The 23164-nt window shown below is 41.9% G+C and overlaps 1 long non-coding RNA gene across 1 annotated transcript; it reads left to right on the forward strand.

Annotated features, from left to right (window-relative positions):
• LOC108720014 lies at nucleotides 1–22703 on the forward strand. The gene is made up of 3 exons (XR_005962227.1): nucleotides 1–559; nucleotides 21980–22061; nucleotides 22381–22703. It is a non-coding gene; the product is annotated as an uncharacterized LOC108720014 (long non-coding RNA).
• The last annotated feature ends 461 nt before the right edge of the window (nucleotides 22704–23164 follow it).

Here is a 23164-nt window from a genome sequence, read left to right on the forward strand (position 1 = left end):
AGTTAAATTGGGTTGAAAAAAGACAAAGTCCATCAAGTTCAACCCCTCCAAATGAAAACCCAGCATCCATACTGTGACCAAAACCCCCTTCTACTGGCCCCATTTTACCCATAGTTTACTGACTAGTACACATACAATCCAAGATGGTGTTTCTTTGTTCTACTTTCCCGCCAAAAAGCTTGAAACAAAGGAGCTCCCAGGATTGCCCTCCAGAAGAGCTGGACAACCCCCTCCAAGGTATTTCCCCCTCCCCTCATGATGCTGCAGGGCCCCTGCCAATCAGACCTGCTTGGGTGGGGTTAACCAGAAGCAGGGCCGGCCTCCCAGCCAATCAACCCTAGGGGGTGGGGAAAAGGGCAGGGTCACCAGATGCAGGGTATAAATACCAGGGGGAAGGGGGGAGAGGGGTTGTTGTTCGTCTGGGGTGTAACCTGGCTGCGGCAGGTCACCCTCCTCTGCGGTTCCTTGGAGTTTATCCTAGCTGAGGCAAGAAGACTCCCTCCAACAGTTTGGATCTCCCTACCTCCCAGAGGACTGTTTGTACCTGGATCCCCTTGAGGTATGTTTATTCTGTGGATTCACCCAAAGGCACTTTGCTCCTTACCCCTTTGAAATTGCCCAAAGGAACTCCCTGACTTTGGATTTGCCTGGAGGGCGTGTGCATCTTGGAGTGGATTGCTCCAAGGGAGGCTCTTTGTTTCGGACCAGGAGTGTTTTGGGACTTGGGGGAGTTCACATGCTAATGCCGTGTTCCTGATCTACTGCTTGTTGTATATCGGAAATAAACTCCTGTGTAAACCCCTCTTAAAGGTGTGGTATTTCCCTGTGTGTGCTAGTTGGTCATATGTCACACGTTACGTGACACATACACACACCCCTCCCTACTTTTAATTAAAATTCTATATACCCATACCTATACTAACTATAGAGTTTAGTATCACAATAGCCTTTGATATTATGTCTGTCCAAAAAATCATCCAAGCCATTCTTAAAGGCATTAACTGAATCAGCCATCACAACATCACCCGGCAGTGCATTCCACAACCTCACTGTCCTGACTGTGAAGAACCCTCTACGTTGCTTCAAATGAAAGTTCTTTTCTTCTAATCTAAAGGGGTGGCCTCTGGTACGGTGATCCTCTTTATGGGTAAAAAGGTCCCCTGCCATTTGTCTATAATGTCCTCTAATGTACTTGTAAAGTGTAATCATGTCCCCTCTCAAGCGCCTTTTTTTCAAGAGAAAACAACCCCAACCTTGACAGTCTACCCTCATAATTTAAGTCTTCCGTCCCTCTAACTCTTGCACGTCTCTGCACTCTCTCCAGCTCATTTATATCCCTCTTAAGGACTGGAGTCCAAAACTGAACTGCATACTCCAGATGAGGCCTTACCAGGGACCTATAAAGAGGCATAATTATGTTTTCATCCCTTGAGTTAATGCCCTTTTTTATGCAAGACAGAACTTTATTTGCTTTAGTAGCCACAGAATGACACTGCCCAGAATTAGACAACGTGTTATCTACAAAGACCCCTAGATCCTTTTCATTTAAGGAAACTCCCAACACATTGCCATTTAGTGTATAACTTGCATTTATATTATTTTTGCCAAAGTGCATAACCTTGCATTTATCAACATTGAACCTCATTTTCCAGTTTGCTGCCCAGTTTTCCAGTTTAGACAAATCACTTTGCAAAGTGGCAGCATCCTGCATGGAACCTATAGTTCTGCACAATTTAGTATCATCTGCAAAAATAGAAACAGTACTTTCAATGCCCACCTCCAGGTCATTAATAAACAAGTTGAAAAGCAAGGGACCTAGTACAGAGCCCTGCGGTACTCCACTAACAACACTGGTCCAATTAGAAAATGTTCCATTTACCACCACTCTTTGTAGTCTATCTTTTAGCCAGTTCTCTATCCAGGTACAAATACTATGTTCCAGGCCAACATTCCTTAATTTAACCAGTAACCTTTTGTGTGGCACTGTATCAAATGCTTTAGCAAAGTCTAAGTAAATCACATCCACTGCCATCCCAGAATCGAGCTCTCTACTTACATTCTCATAAAAAGAAATTAAGTTAGTCTGGCAAGATCTATTACGCATAAAACCATGCTGGCACAAACTCATAGTATTATGATTTGCTATGAAGTCCAGTATCTTGTCCTTTATTAACCCTTCGAAAAGCTTTCCTACCACTGACGTATACTGTAGAATATATGGAGTAACAAACATCACAATCAATACAGGTACAAAAAGGTGAGGAAGGCCCTATGCATAGGCATACAGTCTAAAGGGAGGGGAGTAATACACAAGGTGTGGGAGTGGGCAAGATCGAATTAAGTGGGTGAGAAATGTGGTATTGTATGTGGTGTTGCGTTTGGTAGTTAAGCAGAGTGAGGGTAGGCTTCTCGAAAGAAGTGCGTTTTCAGAGATTTTTTGAAAGCAGAAAGGTTGGGAGAAAGTCGTACAGACCGTGGGAGAGCGTTCCAGAGGAGGGGTGCAGCCCTTGCATGCGAGCATGTGAGGAGGTAATGAGAGAAGAGTTGAGTAGCAGGTCAGTAGAGGACCGTAGTAATCGAGTGGGTGAGTATATAGAGATGAGTTCAGAGATGTAGGGTGGGGCAGAGTTATGAAGTGCTTTGAAAGTCAGTGTCATTAATTTGAATTTGATTCTGAAAGGTAACGGAAGCCAGTGCAGGGATTGCCAGAATGGCAAGGCAGAGGAGGAGCGGTTGCTGAGGTGTATGAGCCTCGCAGCAGTGTTCATTATGGACTGGAGAGGTGACAGTCTCTGGAGGGGGAGGCCAATTAAAAGAGAGTTACAGTAGTCTAGACGCGATATAATGAGAGAGTGAATAAGAATTTTGGCAGCGTCTTGGGTGATAAATGATCGTATTTTGGATATGTTCCTTAGGTGGAAGTGACATGATTTAATAAGTGACTGGATATGAGGAGTGAATGACAGGGCAGAATCTAGGATAACCCCAAGGCACCGGGCCTGGGGAGAGGGGGTGATATTGGAATTGTTAACTATGATGGATACTTCGGGGATGCTACTGGTGTTAGTTGGAGGAAAAAGAACCATTTCAGTTTTAGAGAGGTTTAATTTAAGGTAGCGTTGCGACATCCAGGTAGAGATAGCGGACAGGCAGGAGGAGACGCGAGTTAGGAGTTCTGGGCTGAGATCAGGAGATGAGAGATAGATCTGAGTATCGTCAGCATAGAGGTGGAAGTGGAAACCATACGAATTTATTAATTTGCCAAGGGAGGAAGTATAGAGGGAGAATAGTAATGGTCCCAGGACAGAGCCTTGAGGAACTCCAACAGAAAGAGGTAGGGGAGAAGATGATACTCCATTGTAGGAGACACTGAAGGAACGATTGGTGATGTAAGAAGAGAACCAGGACAGGGCTGTGTCACGAAGGCCAAGCGACTGGAGGAGGAGAGGGTGATCTACAGTGTCAAATGCGGCTGAGAGATCAAGCAGTATTAGTAGTGAGATATGATTGTTGGCTTTAGCGGTTAAAAGGTCATTAGTTAGTCGAGTCAGGGCAGTTTCTGTGGAGTGTTGTGGCTTAAAACCAGATTGCAGGGGGTCCAGCAGGTTATTGTCAGAGAGGAATGAGGTTAGTCGGTTGTAGACTAGGCGCTCAAGTAGTTTAGAGATGAAAGGTAGCAGAGAGATAGGTCGGAGGTTGTCAAGATTGGAGGGATCAAGAGAGGGTTTTTTCATAATGGGGGTGACAGAAGCATCTTTTAGTTGAGAAGGCAACAGTCCAGTTGAGAGCGAAAGATTAAATAGGTGAGTTAAGGCTTTGATTAGACAAGGATTGGTATTGCGGAGAAGTTTTGAGGGAATTGGATCAAGCGGACAGGAGAGACTGGGGAGTGTGGAGGGAGGGTGGTGGAAGTCTAGGGGGGTTGAGTAGTGTAATGTCCCTTCTGATAGTGTCAATTTTGTTTTTGAAGTGCTCAGCAATATCTTGAGCAGAGACAGATGTGCATGAGGGGGTGGAGAAGGGGAAAGGAGAGTGTTAAAGGTGGAGAAAAGTTGTGCTGGTTTTTTAGAAAGGGAGTTAATGAGTGAAGTAAAGTATGTTTGTTTGGCTTGGAAGAGGCTGGTGTTAAAGGAGCGCAGGGCAGATTTGTAGCTCCAAAGGTCTGATTCTGAACGGGATTTGCGCCAGTGACGCTCAAGTGCGCGTGAGTGTCTTTGGAGCGCTTTTGTATGAGCAGTATCCCAAGGTTGAAGTGGTTTGGGTCTAGAACGTTTAGTTTTTATAGGAGCAAGCTCATTTAGGGCAGTGGTGAGAGTACTATAGTAGACAGAGGTAGCCACATTAGGACATGAGATGGCTGAGATATTAGAGTGAAGAGAGTCAAAGGAAAAAGAGAGATGTGACACGTCTACAGCTTGCAAGTCACGGTATCATAACATAACATCCTGCCTATAGTTGAACCAATGATCTGGTGTTTTTATTTTGTTTCCATTACCGCTACTATATGACCAGACATTCATGTTACTGGTTCACTTATATTGCTATCCCTAAATTTGCAAGTAGGCATGGCCTATTTACCTGTACCTTACCTGGCCATAGGTGATCAATGAAAGCCATTAGTCTGGCTATTTAATTTTTACATGGTTTTCTAGTAGACCCGTCACCCAAAAAAATTATTCAAAATCCTATTTTATCACATTAGTCAAGCAAGATGAACTTTAATTACACTATATGAATAATTTGAATCTTGTTTCCTTCAGTCTGGGAATTCATAATTATAACAAGTAGGCAGAAGCCATTTTATGGACACTCTTATTAAGACAAGCCTTGCATCATCTCAAAATCTTGTTTGTGCACCAGAATGGGGGACCTGATGTCCATCCCTATGCCCTGGCTACACAGTTAAACGGTGAAGAGACATGGGAATGTGGGGAGAGCAGCAGTGCTGAATGGACAGTGAAAGTAATTGTCTGCCCCGCCTCTATGCCCAGGGCATAGAGGAGGGGCAGACAATATTTGATTGACAGCTTAGATGTTTAAATGAGCTTACAACAGCTATGAATGCTTTAATAAAAAATAGAAATTGGATTTCATGTTTAATTTGAAAAGGACTTTTATCATACAGATTTTTGTGTATGGGCTACAGGTCCACTTTAAGGTATGACGATCCGAATTAGAGAAACATCCCTTGTCCGGAAAACCCCAGGTCCCGAGCATTCTGGATAACAGGTCCCATACTTGTACTATCAACTAAGGCTGACTTTGACAAGTGTAACACTGTGCAGGGTCTATTTCAAGACAAGTAGATAAAGTTACCTTTAAACTTCTAAAAATTAACTGTTCAAAAATTTTTATTTCAAACAAAAAAGATCATTTTATTTATATAAATCCTATAAAAATCATAGGAACGTGTCAGTATCAAGTAGTTGCTGCACCCGGGATAGTTCCCCTGAAAGCCTCCCTCAAAGTTGCCCAAAGCCCGGCGAACCTTTGCACAGCAAACTTTCTGATACTACTAATGGATCTTCTGCCTTGCTTCCATGATGCTGGGCTGGGGGTGGAGTGATCCTTCCATAGGCTGAAGTCCTGTTTTCATTCGTAATTAGCCTATGGAAGGATCTCGGCGCCCACAGCCCAGCATTACTGAAACAGCACAGAACATCTTTTAGCAGTGTCGGAGGGTCAGGTCAACTCAGGTTCGTGGGGCTGGCTTTGAGGGGAACTATTCCGGGTGCAGCAACTACTTAATACTGACATGTTTCTATGATTTTTAAAGGAACGTGTCAGTATAAATTTAAACACCTCTTCTCCAGTGTGAACATCCCCAACTTGGATTTTCACTGTACCAGCTTAGTTTCCCATCTCTGTACCCTCTCAAATTCAATAATGTCCTGTTTGAGCACTGTAGACCAAAACTACATGGCATATTTTAGATGGGGCTTTAACAGTGCTCTATACATTGGAAGAATGACCCCCTCCTCCCGTGAATCTCTGCCCATTTAATACTGCTCAAGACCTTATTTGCCGTTGATGCTGCTGACTGGCATTGCTTGCTAGAGTCAAGTTTATTATCTACAAAGACTCCAAGTTCAATCTCCATTATGGATTTGCCTAGTCCAGTCCCATTAAGTGTATAAGTTACATTCTCTGGTGCATGACTTTACATTTATCAACATTAAATCTCATTTGTCACTTAGCTGCCCAGTTTACATAGATCCTGTTGCAAAGTGCCACATCCTGGATGGAATTAATTGGGCTGGATAGTTTTGTGTCATCTGCAAATACTGATTTACAATACACTCACCTAAGTCATTAATAAACACGTTAAATAAAAGTGGCCTGATACTGAGGCCCGAGGGACTCCACTAAGAACCTTACTCCAAGTAGAGAATGTACTGTTAATAACCACCTTCTGTACCCGATCCTGTAGCCAGTTTCCTATCCATTTGCAAATGACTTTATTAAGGCCAATAGATCTTGGTTTAGAAAGCAGTCATCAGGGTACTTTATAAACTCTAGCAAAACAAATATTTTGAACATTGGTAATGCCATTCCGAGACAATTACTTGCTGACATTAAATCTCCTTCTGGTACATTGAAATATTTAGGGTTGCTGATCTCTTCTGATCTCTCTAAGTTATATTCATTAAATTATAACCCGTTAATTCAAATAATGAATACTCTTTGTAAAAAATGGATGGATAGTCCATTAAATTTAATGGGAAGAATAGCATTATTTAAGATGTTGATTTTTCCAAAGATTGCATTTCCTATTTTAAATCTCCCACTATTGTTAAAGCACTCAGATATGCAGAAGATGGATCGAATTCTAAGTAATTTTATCTGGCATAACAAAAAAGCAAAAATTTCTTTATCTAAACTTAGGAAACCTAAATGCTTAGGGGGACTTAATGTTCCAGATTTTAGAAAGTTTAATGTTGCTGCAAACACTAGATATATTGTTGAATGGTTGTCTGGTAGAGAGAAATTCACAAATCTAGATTTGGAACAATTTTTAGACTCAAAAGAGCATATTATTTCTTCTCTACATAGAGGTTGGTCAGAGCAAAATATTGATATTAAAAGAAACCCAATATATAGAGATACATTCAGTACTTGGAAAATTTTATGTAAACAGAATAATTTAAATTTTAATGTTTCACCTTTCTTATCTCCTTTTTTTTTGGGAGGTTTTCCTAAAAAGGGAAGAAATATTGTCCCTCATAGGTGGAGAAGATTTGGTATCTTTCAAATTAGTCATATTATTGATCCGGTTTCAGGAGATCCTCTTTCTTGGAACAAAATTAAAGAACAATACGGTCTTTCTGAGAAAGAGAGGTTACGTTATTTGCAAATTAGACAATGTTTTCAACTAATTGATAACAAAACAAAGTCACAACTAAATCATCATCAGTTTTATGATTTCGTAGTGCAATTAACTGAAGATCTCAAACTAAATAATATTTCATGGATCTCATCACATCTTCTAAACCCTATTTCTAATGATTTTGATCCACTTGATAATTCCAGTAAAAAATGGTCTGTGTTTTTAGGGATAAACATTTCTTCCAAAGATCTTTTGAGATCGTTTCAGAATTTTAGAAAGAATGTACTTTCTGAGAGCTGGAGAGATCAGCAATTTAGATTCATTCACCTGGGTTATGGACAATTATTTCAAGAAAATAAAGATTCTCAGAAGGTTTCTTACTGTCCGAAATGCAAAGAGCAAAATGTTGATTTTTTTCATTATATGTGGGTATGTCCACTTATCACAACTCTATGGGAGAAAATTTCACGTTACATTAAAGGAGTGGTCAAGTTAGATATATTGTTGAAACCCCAATATGCACTGTTAGATCTTAAAGATTCGCTTCAGTTATCACAGAGTGGTTCTTCTGGGAAGATTACAGATGAAATACTGTCTTTTTGTTGGCTGGTTATGGCTGCTACTCGAAAGTCTATTTTTTTGTTTTGGATTAAAGATAAACCCCCTTCTTTGAAAGATGTAATTTCATATTTGCATAAGCTATGTATGCAGGAAGCTGTTAGATTTAGGATGGATGATTCTATTCAAAGAAATAAAGTTAAAAACAGATGGTCCCTGTATATTTCATCTTTAGATGTTTCTAAAAAAGATTTTATCCTTAAACTGATGGGACAAGATGATCGCTAATGAATGAATTTGGTAATAGTGTGTTAAAACTATTTGTACTGACTTCCCATGTCTTAATTACCTTTTTAAAAAAAAAAGTACGGGTCTTTTTGTTTTTGTTTTGATTTGTTTTTGGTTATTTCATGGTTTAGATTACATGAAAACATCTCTTGAACTTTACTCATATGAATTATTCTTTTATTCCATAATATGATTGTTCATATATTTAATTCATTGTATTTTCATGAAAATTCAATAAAAAGAATTTTAAAAGAAAAGAAAGCAGTCATTTGTGGGGCGAGGTATCAAAAGCTTTGGCAAAATCCAAATAGCTCTTCCTTCACCATCACTCCCCTCGGAAGATTTACAAATCATTAACCTTTCCCACCTTACACTTACACCTTCTTTGATTCACACTCTTCAAAGAGGTCTTTCCTTTGTACCTTCTAAACCCCTTGATCATTTTTCTTTAATTAAAGATATTCACTTGTTTGCACGCAAATTATTATTGCAGCTTCACTGGCACAAAGGACACCGGGGAGAATTCAGAGACTTCAGCCACTTTGATACTCGAGATTTTAAAACTCTAAAAATCTTATTAGATTTATGGGATGACCCAAGATCTGATGACCAAAATTTACAAGATACATATGAGTTGTGGTTTGAAAACTCTGAAAATCTCGTCACTTTACCTTCTCTCAAGAAAAAATCACGAAAATATCCCAATATCACTGAAAATGGGGCCATTGAGACTTTCACACGCTTAGTCACTGATGACATTTTACAAATTAGAAAAAATGTTAAATATCCGAATTTATCGCACGAAGAGATATCTGAACTAAAATTATTACAATCTAATTCTGACATTACAGTAAAACCCTCAGATAAGGGATCGAATGTGGTTATAATGGACTCGTCACAATATGTAACAATGTGCAAAAAAATCTTAGGGAATAAACAATGGTACCAACCGGTCCTCTTACCTCAATTACAACTTTACAAAAGCCAATTATTCAGGCTAATAGATGAAGCCCGGGAGGAGGGCATCATTGACGGCAATACCTGTGAATTTCTAAAGGTTCACCACCCTAGAATGCCCACTTTTTATGCCCTTCCTAAGGTGCATAAATCTGTGAGTGACCCACCAGGCAGACCTATAGTGTCTGGCTGTGGGTCACTCACAGAACCGATTTGTGAATATGTGGACTCAATATTGCAGCCCCTGGTGCAACAGCTTGACTCATTCGTATTGGACACCACTCATCTCCTTAAGGAGATTAATGGATTAAACTTAGATGAAGACTGTATCCTGGTGGGTCTGGATGTTGAGGCACTATATATGAGCATTCCCCATGATTTGGGCATTCAAACCTTGACAAGAGTCTTTGAGCGGATATGTGTTCCTATTTCGCCACAACATGGTTTTATTTTGAATGCATTACAATTTATTCTTCACCATAATGTTTTTCTCTTTGACGGCATTTACTATTTACAAAAACAAGGCGTGGCTATGGGTGCCAAATGCGCCCCTAGCTACGCTAATCTTTATTTGGGAGAATGGGAGCGACACGTCTACTCGAGTGAAGAGTATGGGATGTACCTGGGCCACATACTTCGCTGGCTCAGGTACATCGATGATATCTTCCTAATATGGCAGGGGCCCGAATATCTTTTGAGGGAATTTATTGCAAAGCTGAATGTGAATACATTCAATTTATCTTTTACTGCTAACTTCAACACACAAAAACTTGAATTCCTTGATGTTGAGATTTACAAAGATGATAGGGGCAACGTGTCTACGACCCTATTTAGGAAAAAAACAGCAAGTAACAGCCTCCTACATGCCCATTCCATGTACCCAAATAAATGCATAACAGGTATCCCCAAGGGGCAGTATTTAAGATTGAAAAGAATATGCTCCTCAGATGAGGAGTTCAGACATGAAGCCTATAAGCTTTATAAAAGATTTAAGGCTAGGGGATATAAATCCAGATGTTTACACCGAGCATATCAATGGGCAGCAGCCCAAGACAGAGACACATTATTATATAAGTCCATGAAACCACAAAAAGTCCAGAAAGTTTCTGGATCACGGGAAGGAAGAGAGACCAGACTTATTGTCACTTACAATACTAATGACAGTGAAATGCGATCAATAATTCAGAAACACTGGCAGGTTTTATCTGGAGATCCCCAAGTGGGCAAGTTAGTTTCCACATGCCCAAATATTACTTATAGGCGTAATACAAGCATTGGGGATATGGTAACACATAGTCACTATCAAAAATATTCCAAACAAGCCTGTTGTAAAAGACCTGGCACCTTTAGGTGTGGGGACTGCGAACAATGCCAATTCCTTAGAATATCTGGTGTCTTTGGAAGAAAAGATAAAGAGTTCAAGATGCACCATTATATATGTTGTAACACCACCCACGTGATTTATTTATTCACATGTCATTGTGGTGCCTTATATGTAGGTAAAACAACTAGGATGTTAAAAAGGCGTATCTATGAGCACATAAGGGACATTAAAATTTGTAATTTGCTATCTAGTATTGCCAAGCACATCCATTGTGCACACAATGGACGGGTGGGAGACGGTTTCTTTCAAGGAATTGATCGCCTACATGGAGATATCAGGGGAGGTGACCTGGACAACAAGTTGTTGCAATTAGAGACGGAATGGATTTTTAGATTGAACACTTACAAATCCCAATGGGGCTTAAATGGGCATTTAAATTTTCAGGCATTCATCAACAAATGATGGAATATATAGCCCAATTAATATTGGTATGAATTTACATACCCTTTACATCTTCAGGCCCATGTAATCTCAATCGCTGTTCCTCCACTTAACATTTGGGATCACTACTGTTTCTCAAATGTGGACGGCCCCTTGGGGCTCTCTTTGCCTTTCCATCTCAATATGCCCCCTTTTCAACTATTACGTTTATGATAGTACAATTGTCTTCCTTGTTAAGGTCGCATTTATATTTTATATTTCATATACCTTCCTTTTTTTTTTTGGGATTATTGCCCTGCTGTGACAGATCTTTATTATTGTAACCAATAGATATAAAAATATTTATCTTGTTTACTTGAGAAAGGTAGTGTGCTCTATTTGAGCGATATTGTCTTCCATAACACTTACTAATCTTTAACTTTAATTTTGTTTATTTTTTTGTTTATTATTATTTTTTGTTCCAATTATTAATGCTATTATACGTTAACCTTTAGGATATAATACCATGCAGTGATTGTATAGCAATCACGTATTGCCCCTCTAGCATTCATGGATCACAGAGATATAACCAATGTTATTTCAGCGCACTCCCAAGAGTCCGAACAGCAATTGAAGTGAAATGATGTTTCCGGGCACTTTTGGATACAAACTCAATTCTGAATAAAATGTAACAGCTGATTAGCATGTGGATCCGATTTTCACAATGAACTTTGTCTAACAAGTGAAGTTTACAACATAATTGCAATGATACAGCGAGAGGACTGATCACGTGATGAGATGTTTAAAGCCCCACTCGATTTCCGACGCTTGATCTCTTGACAAAGCCACTTTCGTGGCGAAACAGCTGTCGAGCAGTTCGGCGCTGCTGGGCTCAAGGCGGTGTTATTCCCCTGTGGATTGGATGCATTTTTTATCCCGGGGATGATCTGACGGATATTTGTGAGCGTTCCACTCCACGGACGATATCCACACAAGGGCAAGTATAGGAAACCTTTTGCTGGCATACTGAACTGGGGTTCTGCATATATAGCCCTTAGGCTACTACATTGGATCCAGCGTTTGCTACAGCTAACTCCTAACTTACCCTGCACTTAACCTCGGCTCAAGGGGCTTCCGCTGAGGGACTTGCAAGGGGAGCCAGCCCCTACCCTGTTTGGGATATACTTCTTATACAGAAAAGAAGGGACATTTTGGCACGTATGCCCTTAATGTGGTCTGAAACTAACTCACACTAATGCAGAAAAGTAATGCTTTATCTTTGCCGGGAGTTTACATCTAATACGTTATACTAAACCATCTATACTGCTCCAATCACATTTTTTTACCTACGCAAGGTTTTTCAACCAGCATGGAAAATAGTGATCACTAACTAACATCAGGGCATTCCCCGATTTTTGTTTCCAGCAGGGCTGTTGGTTTTTAAATATGTTTTAATTTGTTTCACTAGCATGGTTATTAATAAATATTGCTTTTTACTGTAATATATTGTGTCTAATTCTCTACAGTGCAACTGGATAGGGGGATAAGTCCTCTTTTGTATATAGGATAATTGCAAAATCCAAATAGATCACATCTACTGCCAGCATCTTACTTACCTCTTCATAAAAAGCAATCAAATTCGCCTGACATGACCTTTCCTTCATAAAGTCATGCTGATTGCTGCTAATAATGCCATTCACTAGGACAACATTTTGAACATGATCCCTTAATAAACCTTCAAATAACCCGTATCTTTTTACTATTAATATACCTAAACTTTTTGTGTTTAGTCTTCCTCAACTGCATTGCACTCTTCATTTCTTTTCTTTGGCTTCCAGATTGCTATTTTACAACATTTATTATAGTGTTTATATTCATTAAATGCAGCTTCTGTCCCAACAGACTTGTAGTTTTAACCCTTTCCCTGCCAGCCAATTTGTCCAAAATGCAAACATCTACTGCCAACCAGTTTTTAGACAATTTGTACTCTTTCATTTTAAGGGCCTTTCCTGGGGTAGTCTTTTAGTTTACCCAGGAAAACAATATATTGTTTCAGGACAACCTGAGCTTTAAAAATATGCTAGAATTTTGGTGTAATTCCACTTCTGTAAAAATATATAGGCTTCTGCGTGTCTAATAAAATGAAAACGAATCATGTTTCACATAGTACAATCACATATATCAGAAACATAATTTATTTTATGTATGAGAACACAGCAGATTTGGAAAGTATCTCCTGAACGCGCAAATACCAAATAAGGAGATTTTGTGGACTTATCATTAAATCTCTTTCTCTTCAGTCACTTGGGGGACACAGGAAACTGTGGGGTATAGTAGTATCACTAGGAGGCAGGACACAACCAAAAGAATATGTAGCCAGTGGACGGAGCCCTAATCAGTTTGTACCAAAGAAGGTCGTAAAACGTGACCCAAGTAAAAATTAATGAACAAAACTGTTGGCTAATGCCAAACCATGTCTAATGAAAACAGTGGGCCTACAACCAGAGAGGGAAGTCCTGTGTCCCTCAAGCGACTGAAGATTTAACAGTGAGTCCACAAAATCTCCATTGTCTGCTTGGGGGACACAGGAAACAGTGGGGGCGTACCAAAGCTGTCCCCAAAGTAGGGTGGGCAAGAGGTGGAAGAGACCACTGCAGCTTGTAAAACCTTCCTGCCAAAGCGCAAAAGTGTCAAAGTAGTAACATTTTGCAAAGGAGTGGATTGAGGTCCATGTTGCTGCTTTGCACAGTTGTTGAGCAGAGACTTGGTTTCTAAATGCCCACAATGTACTCATTCCCCTGGTGGAGTGAGCTTTGTTCCTGTCAGGTGGCACCACTGCCTACGAAAAACCCTTCCGCTTCAATATTCGGTTCTCAAGAGCCAGGCCATCAAGCTGAGACTGGCTATGCTGAAGCTGAGCTTCATGTGGTTTGTAGCACTCCATACTCCCCTTTAAACTAATGGTGGTCCTATGCTTTTTAAAATGGATGTTGGTTTGGGTAATCGCTCTCTCTTAAAAGCTGCATACTGGCGGGGGAGGATTTAGCCCTCAGACTGAAACTAAGGTTCTGGATACACTTACTACAAGGAATGCTACTATGTAGAGAAGTAAAATACGTTTTATACTATTGCCAGAGGTAAACAAGTTATGGACCACTGTATGGGGTTTACCTTAATGTGGTATGGTGGCTTATCAAATTTATGATCATAACTAAAAACCCCTGTTTTGTAAACACATGCACTTGCATTTATACTGAATTACTTATGAGACAGGGGACCAGGGACTGTGCACTGAAATGTAGCACTTCCATTATACTTAAATATACTTTAACTTTTGAGTGCTCCCACAACCCCTCTTTTTGAATATTGGCTATGCTGGGATGACAAATTGGCCCTTGACGACGAAGGTCTGGATGGGCAGGTAGGGGCTAGGGTTCTGCTATTGAGAGATTATGGAGGTCTGAAAAACCACGTTCACCGTGTCCACCTTGGACAAGAGTGTTTTGTTCCCTTTGTAACTTTTTATCATTCTGGGAAGTAATGGCAGTGAGGGGAAAGGCATACACCAGATGAAAATTCCAGGGTGCTGTCAGAGTGCCTGCTGCTTCCGCCAGAGGGTCCCGGCAACACGAAAATAACTTTGGCACCTTCCTGTTGTGTTGCTTTGCCATGAGGTCCACCTCTGGAACTCCCCTTCTTAACGTTATTTCTTGAAAGACTTCCTCTTTTAGTGACCACTTGCCTGGATCCAGCTTTTGACGAATGAGAAAATCTGCTTCCCAATGAGGTGAGTGTGGTGGGCTTCTGCCCATTGAAATATGAGCTTTACCTCATTCAGTGCTGCTCTGCTTCTTGTGCCACCTTAGTGGTTTATGTATGCCACCATTGTGCAATTGTCTGACTGGATCTTTGCCATTTAATTAGATCCTGCTGCCATTGGAGTAGCCCCAAGCGGATTGCATGTATCTTGAGCAAGTTTATTGGCAAAAGGCCTGAGACCACTGACCCTGTGACATGCGACCTTCCAGTACCGCTCCCCAGCTGAACAAACTTGTCAGCAGTTGTCTGTTGACTGTTGTCAGCAGTCTCCACTGAGGCTTCCCTAAGGCCTGCCGGTGGAGAGGTGAAATGTCTGTTGCCACCAGAGTAGGGATGATAGGGTCTTGTGTGACAATTAGATTCTCTGGAAAAGGGATCTCAGTTTCCAGGTTCCCAGTATGTTCCATTGAAGCTCCTTGAGGTGATACTGAGCATTGGGACCTGTGTTTATCGATAATACCAAGACCCCCAGGACCCCCATATAAACCTGATTGTGTGGCTCGACTATGCTAGTATAGAGTTGACAAGTGATTGAAGGTGCAGAATCTTCTCCTGAGGCAGAGAAAGGCAAAGAAATGTGTTGATTTGCATCCCGAGAAAAATCATGAACTGACTGGGAGTTAGGAAAGACTTTTCCAAGTTGAGGCACCAACCAAGTTCTTTCAGTTTGATCATAGAGAGCTTAAGTGATTGATGTGCCTCCTGCAAGGAGGGCACTTTGATCAGTAGGTCATCCAGATATGGAGTGATGGACACTACTGTGCTTCTGATTTCTGCTGTGACCACTGTCATGATCTTTGTAAAGACCCTCAGAGCTGATGTTAGTCCAAAGGGTAGGGCTGTAAAGGCAAAGTGTAAGAATCTCTGATGCGGAGGGAAAATTGGCACATGTAATTAAGCGTCTTTGATGTCAAGGGAGGCCAAGAATAGGCCCGGACTCATTGCCGCGATAATGGATCTGATGGATTCCATCTTGAATTTTTGTGGTTGAATAAACTTGTTGAGTTCCTTTAAATCCAGTACCGGACACACCGATCTGTCTTTTTTTGCAACCACAAACAGGTTGCAATAATAGCCTTTGAATTGCTCCACTGGAGGCACAAAGGCAATTACCTCCACCTGACGGGATGTTATCACCTCTTGAAAAGCCTTGCGCTTATCTGTTTCCTGCGGGAGCCTTAACATAAAAAATCTTCAAGGTGGTAGAGATGTAAATTCTAGATGATAACCCGATGTGACAACCTCGTGAATCCAAGAGTCTTGTGTAACCATTAGCCAATTGTCCGCATAGTGGTGTAGCCTTTCCCCTAGGACAGGCCCGCTGGACTGTGGGGGTACCCCGTCATGCCGAAGTGGACTTATCCACCGGTCTGGAGGATGGTTTGCGACTCTGCCAGGAGGATTTTGGATTACCTCCTAAATGTCCCCTACCTGAATACAACTGGCGTGGTGGGGAAGGCCTGGAACCCTTGTTCTGTGAGAAGAGAAAAAACTTTTCCCTACGAAAGGAAGATCTTGCCTTCGGCTGTGGCAATGGGGTGCTCTTGCCCCCTGTGGCTTGGCTGATAATCTTATCCAGGTTGGGGCCAAATAGTAGTTTCCCGTTAAATGGTGGCGAAGTTAGGGATTTTTTAGACAACATGTCCGGTGACCACAGTTTCATCCAAAGAGACCTGCAAGCTGCTACGGACAGTGCTGACGTTCTGCTGATCACTTGAGCCGCGTTGAAAGGCTTCATAAATGTAGTCATTTGTTTCCTTAATTTGATATGCCCATTGGGAAAGCTCATGACGTGGGGCTCCCGAGAGAATCACTTGTAGAAGTGAATCTGACCACGATTGCTTAGCCCTGCTCACCCGGGCTGTGGCTAAAACTGGACGCAGTGAGGTACCCGAAGCTTAAAACAGAGAGCGAAGAAATCCCTCCATCTTTTTATCCATGTGGTCTTTAAAGAATGAAGCATCTGAGACTGGAAGGTAGAGTCCTGCGCAGAACCAATTTCTGAGACCTGGACACGAACCTGCAGCCTGAACCGCGAACCGCATATTTACCCACTTTGAACCGCTACCTAACCCTGACCTGCCTTATCCGCAACCCGACCCCCCGACCACCATCAAACCGGAAGTGATTTTGCTGCAAACCAGAAGTGACATCATCAAACGTGGTCGAGAGGGAGAGAAGCATGCTGTGTGATGTAAGAGAGCTTTGCCGGAAGTCAGATGGGAGGGGGAGATGAGTGGAGGGATAGCTGCAGGGAGAGAGCTGCAGCATGAAGAGACCCACAACCTGTCCCGCAGACCCGCGATCCCGCAGACCCCCATCTATACACCTGAAAAGCCTACCCTCATTCCGCAGGGTAACCACTTTTTTGCGGGTAACCCGTGGGTACCCGACTAACGGTTGGCACCCTAAATCTAGAACCGATGCCAAGCACCCTGGTCTTGGCTCATGCTTCCGCCTGTAGCAGCCACCTTTGGCTTTGGGAGGAGCCCTCAGCTACTCAGATGCCGCCAGGTCTTAAAACGAGAGGTGCAAGGCAAGGGGTTCTAGACAAGCAGAGGGGCGCAACTGTAAGGCAAGAGTCTTTGAGCTGAAGGTCACAGTACAAAGTGTGAGACAATCGTAATCAGAACAGGCCGGGTCGGGGCAGGCAGAGAACAAACGTAGTCAGGTAGGCAAGGGTCAAACCAGTAAGTCAATCAGAGGGATAAGGCAGAATCGGTGTCGGATATCAGGCAAGGGGTCAGGATACAGAAAGTAGAATCATCAAGAACAGGCCGGAGTCACAATAGGTAGTCAATAACAGGTTTTCAGAATCAGAATAGAAACAGCTAAGCACCAGGAACAAATCCTATCATGGGCAAGGTCCAGTAATCAAAATAGGCTATTTATACTTTTAAATTTTGCGCCAATTGCGTGCGGGTTAGCAAATTGTCTAGAGACATAGCAAGCTTGTGAATACTGGTTGCTAATAAAGTTGCCCATTCTGGCATGGCTTGCGTCCCTGATGAGGGTGGGTTGCTCCTGGTCCCAGAAGCCACTTCATGTGGGGCTTGGTCTCCCTGGGAGGGTGCAGATACCGAGTGTTTTGGGTTCTGTTCAGGTGGTTTTCATTTTGAGCAAAGTGGGTCTTTGTGACCTGATGGTAGCCTTTTACCGCACTTGGCATATGCCAGGAACTTCACCAAAGTGGTACAACTGGTTCCGTAAGACATGGTATGGGGATATAGTGTGCTCTCCCTTGGTTTTCCTAAGGGGTAACCCGATAGGAGGAGTGACTGTAAACTCCTAGTTGCGCCTCACTAACTGTCTAGTGACACACAAAGAAGCAGTAATTTCTCCGGTCTGCTCCCCTCATGGTAAAATGGCTTCCGGTGATGCGCTACCAGTTGAGCAAGGCTTCTCTTCTTTGCAGAATTTGTTACCCCTGACAACCAGAGCTGTAGCCTGCGGGCTGGCCTTAATGCATTTACTGTGCCTTGCAAAAGTATTCACCCCATTCACGCACTTTTCATGTTTTGTTCCTCACAACCTGGAATTAAAATGGGTTGTTGAGAGTTTGCACCATTTCATTTACAGAACATGCCTACAACTGTGAATATGTTTTTTTTTGTTATTGTGAATCAAACAACAAATAGGACAAAATAACAGAAATCTTCAGCGTGCATAACTGTTCACCCCCCCTAAAGTCAGTACAGCTACAAATCGCTTTGGATAAGTCTCTATGAGCTTGACACTGGGATTTTTGGCCATTCCTCAAAACAAAACTGCTCCAGCTCCTTCATGTTAGACGGTTATAACTTGTGAACAGCAATCTTCCCAGTAGAATATTCCTGTATTTAGCACCACCAATTTTTCCCTTGACTTGGACCAGTTTCCCAGTCCCTGCTGCTGAAAAACTTCCCCACAGCATGATGCTGCCACCACCGTGTTTCACTGTGGCGATGGTGTTCTTGGCGTGTTGGGTTTGCGGCAGACATAGCATTTTCCTTGGTCGCCGAAAAGTTCAATTTTAGTCTCATCTGACTAAAACACCTTCCTCCATAAATTGGGGAGTTGTCCACATGCCTTTTGGCAAACCCAAACGTGCCTTCTTATTTTTAACTTTAAGTAATGGCTTTTTTCTGGTCACTCTTCCATAAAGCCCAGCTCTATGGAGTGTAAGGCTTATTGTGGTCCTATGGACAGATACTCCAGTCTCTGCTGTGGAACTCTGCTACTCCTTCAGGGTTACCTTTGGTCTCTGTGCTGCCTCTCTGATTAATGCCCTCCTTGCCCAGTCTGTGAGTTGTGGTGGGCGGCCCTTTCTTGGCAGTTTTGTTGTGGTACCATGTTCTTTCCATTTGAAGATGCTGGATTTGATGGTGCTCCGGGGATCATCAAAGATTTGGATATTTTTTTATTACACAACCCTGACTTTTGTCTTCTCAACAACTTTGCCCCTGACTTGTTTGGAGGGCTCCTTGGTCTTCATGGTATGATGCCTCTTGCTTAATGGTGTTGCAGCCTCTGGGGCCTTTCAGAAAAGGTGTGTTTATACTGACAAATTATGTGACATTTAGATTGCACACAGATGGACTTCATTTCACTTATTATGTGACTTTTGAAGGCAATTGGTTGCACCAGGATTTTTTAGGGGCGTCATGGCAAAGGGGGTAAATATATATGCACACACCAATTTTCAGGTTATTTTTTTAAATTATTTTTTATATATATTTTTATAATTTCACTTCACCAACTTAGACTATTTTGTGCAGATCCAATTGCTGATTAGTGATTCATTTATTCAAAACCAGTGCACTGGTTTTGAATAAATGAATCACTAATCAGCAATTGGTTCTCCAGAGTCTATTCTTTATATTGTGACAGTCACTAGGTCTGGCGGTGCCTAACTCTGAAGTTGAACCAAACTAAACAACGAAAGGACTACATCATCCAATAATTCATATTTTGTGCAGATCCATCACATAAAATAAGATTAAGAAATATTTTTTTTTCTTTTTTTTTTCACAAATGTTTTTATTCGTTTTAAGATGCAGACAAAATAATTCGAAACAAAATTAAAAGAAACAGAAAGGAAAAATAATAGAAACAATCAGTGCCAAGTACAGATTCTAATAATAGAATGCAAAGACAACAATAATAGTCTAAAGTCATGCCAAGTGATTGCAGGAAAGAGACGGAGAAGCAGTCCCCCAATTGCGGACATTGAAAGCTACTCACAGTTGGACAGTCCAAAGATGGCAGGTTAGAACATTAGAGACTATACCGGTTATGGTAAAGTATCAGTAAATAATCGGTTAAGATAATGACTCCTGGGGGGTCCCGTAGTAGTCGGAAGTTGTGGGGTTCCCGCCAAACTCATCAGGTGGTCCGCCTCACAGACAAGATCGGTCCCCAGCAGCAGCTCCCTGTCATACCACGTGGTGTTGTGAAAGGTTTGGATAGTAAGGGATTTCGTGAGTGGTGGGAGGGTGTTTATGTAGGACATCCAAGTGTCGAAGAACGATTCTGCGTGTTTTTCTCTATGTGTAAGGGATTCTATCCAATCTAAGTGGAAGATATAGTGTAATTTACGCTGTACCAGAGATAAGGGCGGGGAGATTCGGGATGGCCAAGTGTGTAAGATAGACTTTCTGGCTGCCCCCCGCTAATCTTTCAGCTAGGGCACGCTCCGGCTTGGAGATGGGAAGGGTAGAGTGCAGTTTACTAAATATAGCCCAAGTGGCAGAAACGGTTAGCGTTTTACCAGTCAAGGTTTCCCAATAGCTGGCGACTTCCCTCCAGAACTGCTGTATAAGTGGGCAGGATCATAAGCAATGTATGTATGTATATCAGCTGTGGGCGTTTCGCATTTGAGGCAGTTATCCGAGTACGTCGTACCTATGTGGAACCTCTTTAAAGGTGTCAGATAAGTATGGTGTAACAGTTGCAGGGACATTTCCTGGTATACACTAGCAGGTAAAAGTTTCATCATGCGAGTGTGATAACGAAGAATGTCTGCATTATCAGCATGTGGAATAATTGAAGACCACTTCGTAAAAGCCGTAGTGGCAGTATCAGCGTCAAGAGTTGTCCTAATCTTTTTGTAAATGTGTGCTGTAGATTTGATAGTGTTACGGTTGGGCCATAGTGAATCAAGTGGGCTATTTTTATCCCTGCCCGTCAGGCTGGTCAAACGTTGCGTGACAAAATGTAAGAGCTGGAGCAGTGAGAATCGATGAAGTTGTAAAAAAGGGTATTTCCGAAGCAGGGTAGCAATGGGTTGTAACAAAGTATCAGGGGTGACCACGTCTTTAGTCTTGTAGTAGTGAGTTGAGTGACATCCCCTCCGACAGGGCAGCATCCAGGGAGATTGTGGTATATACGTTCCTGTGGTGAAGCCAGTCACCCACATATCTGAGAAGAGCCGCATCGTTATATTCCAGTATGTTCGGGAGATTGAGACCACCTTCATGTTTTTGGTATTGGAGTGTAGTGAATTTTATCCGTGGACGTTTCTTATTCCAAATAAAGGTCCGTAAAATGTGTTGAAGTCTCCTGTTATCAGTCAAGGAGATGCGGTAAGGTAACATCTGTAATTTATAAAGTAATTTAGGGAATATAGTCATTTTTATTAAATGGATCCTACCCGAAAACGTTAAATTCGTGTTCATCCATTTGTGAGTGCCTTGTTCAATGTGGTCTATGGTACATCTAATATTGGATTTGTACATGTCCTTATGGTGTTGCGTCAGATGGATTCCCAGGAATTTGATATGGTGTTTGGCTTTCTGAAATGGGAACGGATTCGCCCAATCAGAGGGGGCAGTGTGTTGAAGGCGCAAGGCTTCGGATTTTCCTAGATTAATTTTAAAACCAGCTATGGTACCAAATGCATCGATTTTATGCAGAATTACTGGTAGTTCGATGTGTGGCTTATTTAAAAAAAGGAGGATATCATCCGCATAAACTATCAGCTTAATCCTCTGTGTACCAATCCGAATACCTTGAAAAGTATCACTATTAAGTAAATGCCTCAGCAGGGGATCTAGGGCTAGGTTAAAACGTAGCGGCGAAAGAGGTCAGCCTTGCCTGGTGCCCCGTCGTATTGGGAATCTGGGCGAGTTTGTCCCATTCGCCGTGATATGAGTATAAGATTGTGAATATAGGGTTCTAAATAAATTGAGCATTTGTATGCCAAAATGTTGGAATTTGAGTAATCGTTTAAGGTGAGCATGCGTTATCCTGTCAAAGGCTTTATCCGCGTCTAGGTTAATTAGTATACCATGTTTTCTCTCTTCCAGATTACAGTGATAAATAGCAGCTATGGCCGTCCGGAGAGCTTGGACCGGGTATCGCCCTTTGAGGAACCCTACTTGGTGAGAGGTAAGTATATGTGGGAGGATAAGTTGTAACCTGTCTGCCATGATTTTAGTCAAGAGTTTCAGGTCCTGATTCAGTAAAGAGATGGGTCTATACGAGGATGGAAGAGTGAGATCTTTCCCCTCTTTTGGGATCAATATGATCCTGGCCTCGTTTGCCTCATTCCATAGGGGGGAACCCTGTAGAACATCATTAAAAAGCGTAGTAAGTAAGGGGGCAAGCTCTGGGAGGAGGATTTTGTAATATTCAGCGCTTTAACCATCAGGGCCCGGGGATTTCCCATTTTTTAGACGTTTTATCGTTGACAGAATTTCTTGTTCAGTTACAGGTGCGTCCAGGATTTCCCTATCTTGTACTGAGAGCTTAGATAGCTGGGCATCACGCAGGAAAGAAAGACCTTCCTCAGGAAGATCCTGGTTTTCTTCATAAAAGTGCTTAAAGTAAGATTCTAGTTCTGCCATAATGGTTTCAGTATCCCGAGCCCAACCATCCTTTGTTTTTAACTTTTTAATAAAACGCGACGTAGCGTTAAGTCTGGTTAACCTGGCTAAAAGCCTACCCGGTTTGTTTCCCCATCTGTAAAACCTATTCCTTGTATGAAAGAGTTTGTAGTGAGCACTATCGTGTAATAAAGTATTGAATAAAGCCTTTGTGTCTGTGTAGTGCCTTTTATCTTCCTCAGAGTTCGTGCATTTGAAAGCCTTATAGTGAGTCGTGAGTTCCCGTTGCAGAAGCATGTATTTGTCCTGAAAGCATTTTTTTTGTTTAATTATGTACGCAGTAATATGGCCTCGTAGTACAGGTTTGGAAGCCGCCCACAATAGATTTTGTTCATCCCAGTGTTGTATGTTATCGTCCAGACAATTCGCCCATTGTTGTTTAAGGTAAGTGCGGAAATCAGAGTTCTCGGACAGGTAGGAGGGGAATCGCCAGTTATATGGTGTCGCCCTGGAGACAATTTGTTTCAAAATCAGAGTGACTGGGGCATGGTCAGTTATATGAATGTCACCTATGGCAGAGGCCAAAATATTGGAGGTTTGGGATTCAGCTAGAAAGAAATAGTCAAGTCTGGAATGTGTCCCGTGAGCTCCCGAATAAAAGGTATA

This window comes from Xenopus laevis, chromosome 6S (assembly GCF_017654675.1).
Source record: "Xenopus laevis strain J_2021 chromosome 6S, Xenopus_laevis_v10.1, whole genome shotgun sequence".
NCBI lineage: Eukaryota > Metazoa > Chordata > Amphibia > Anura > Pipidae > Xenopus > Xenopus laevis.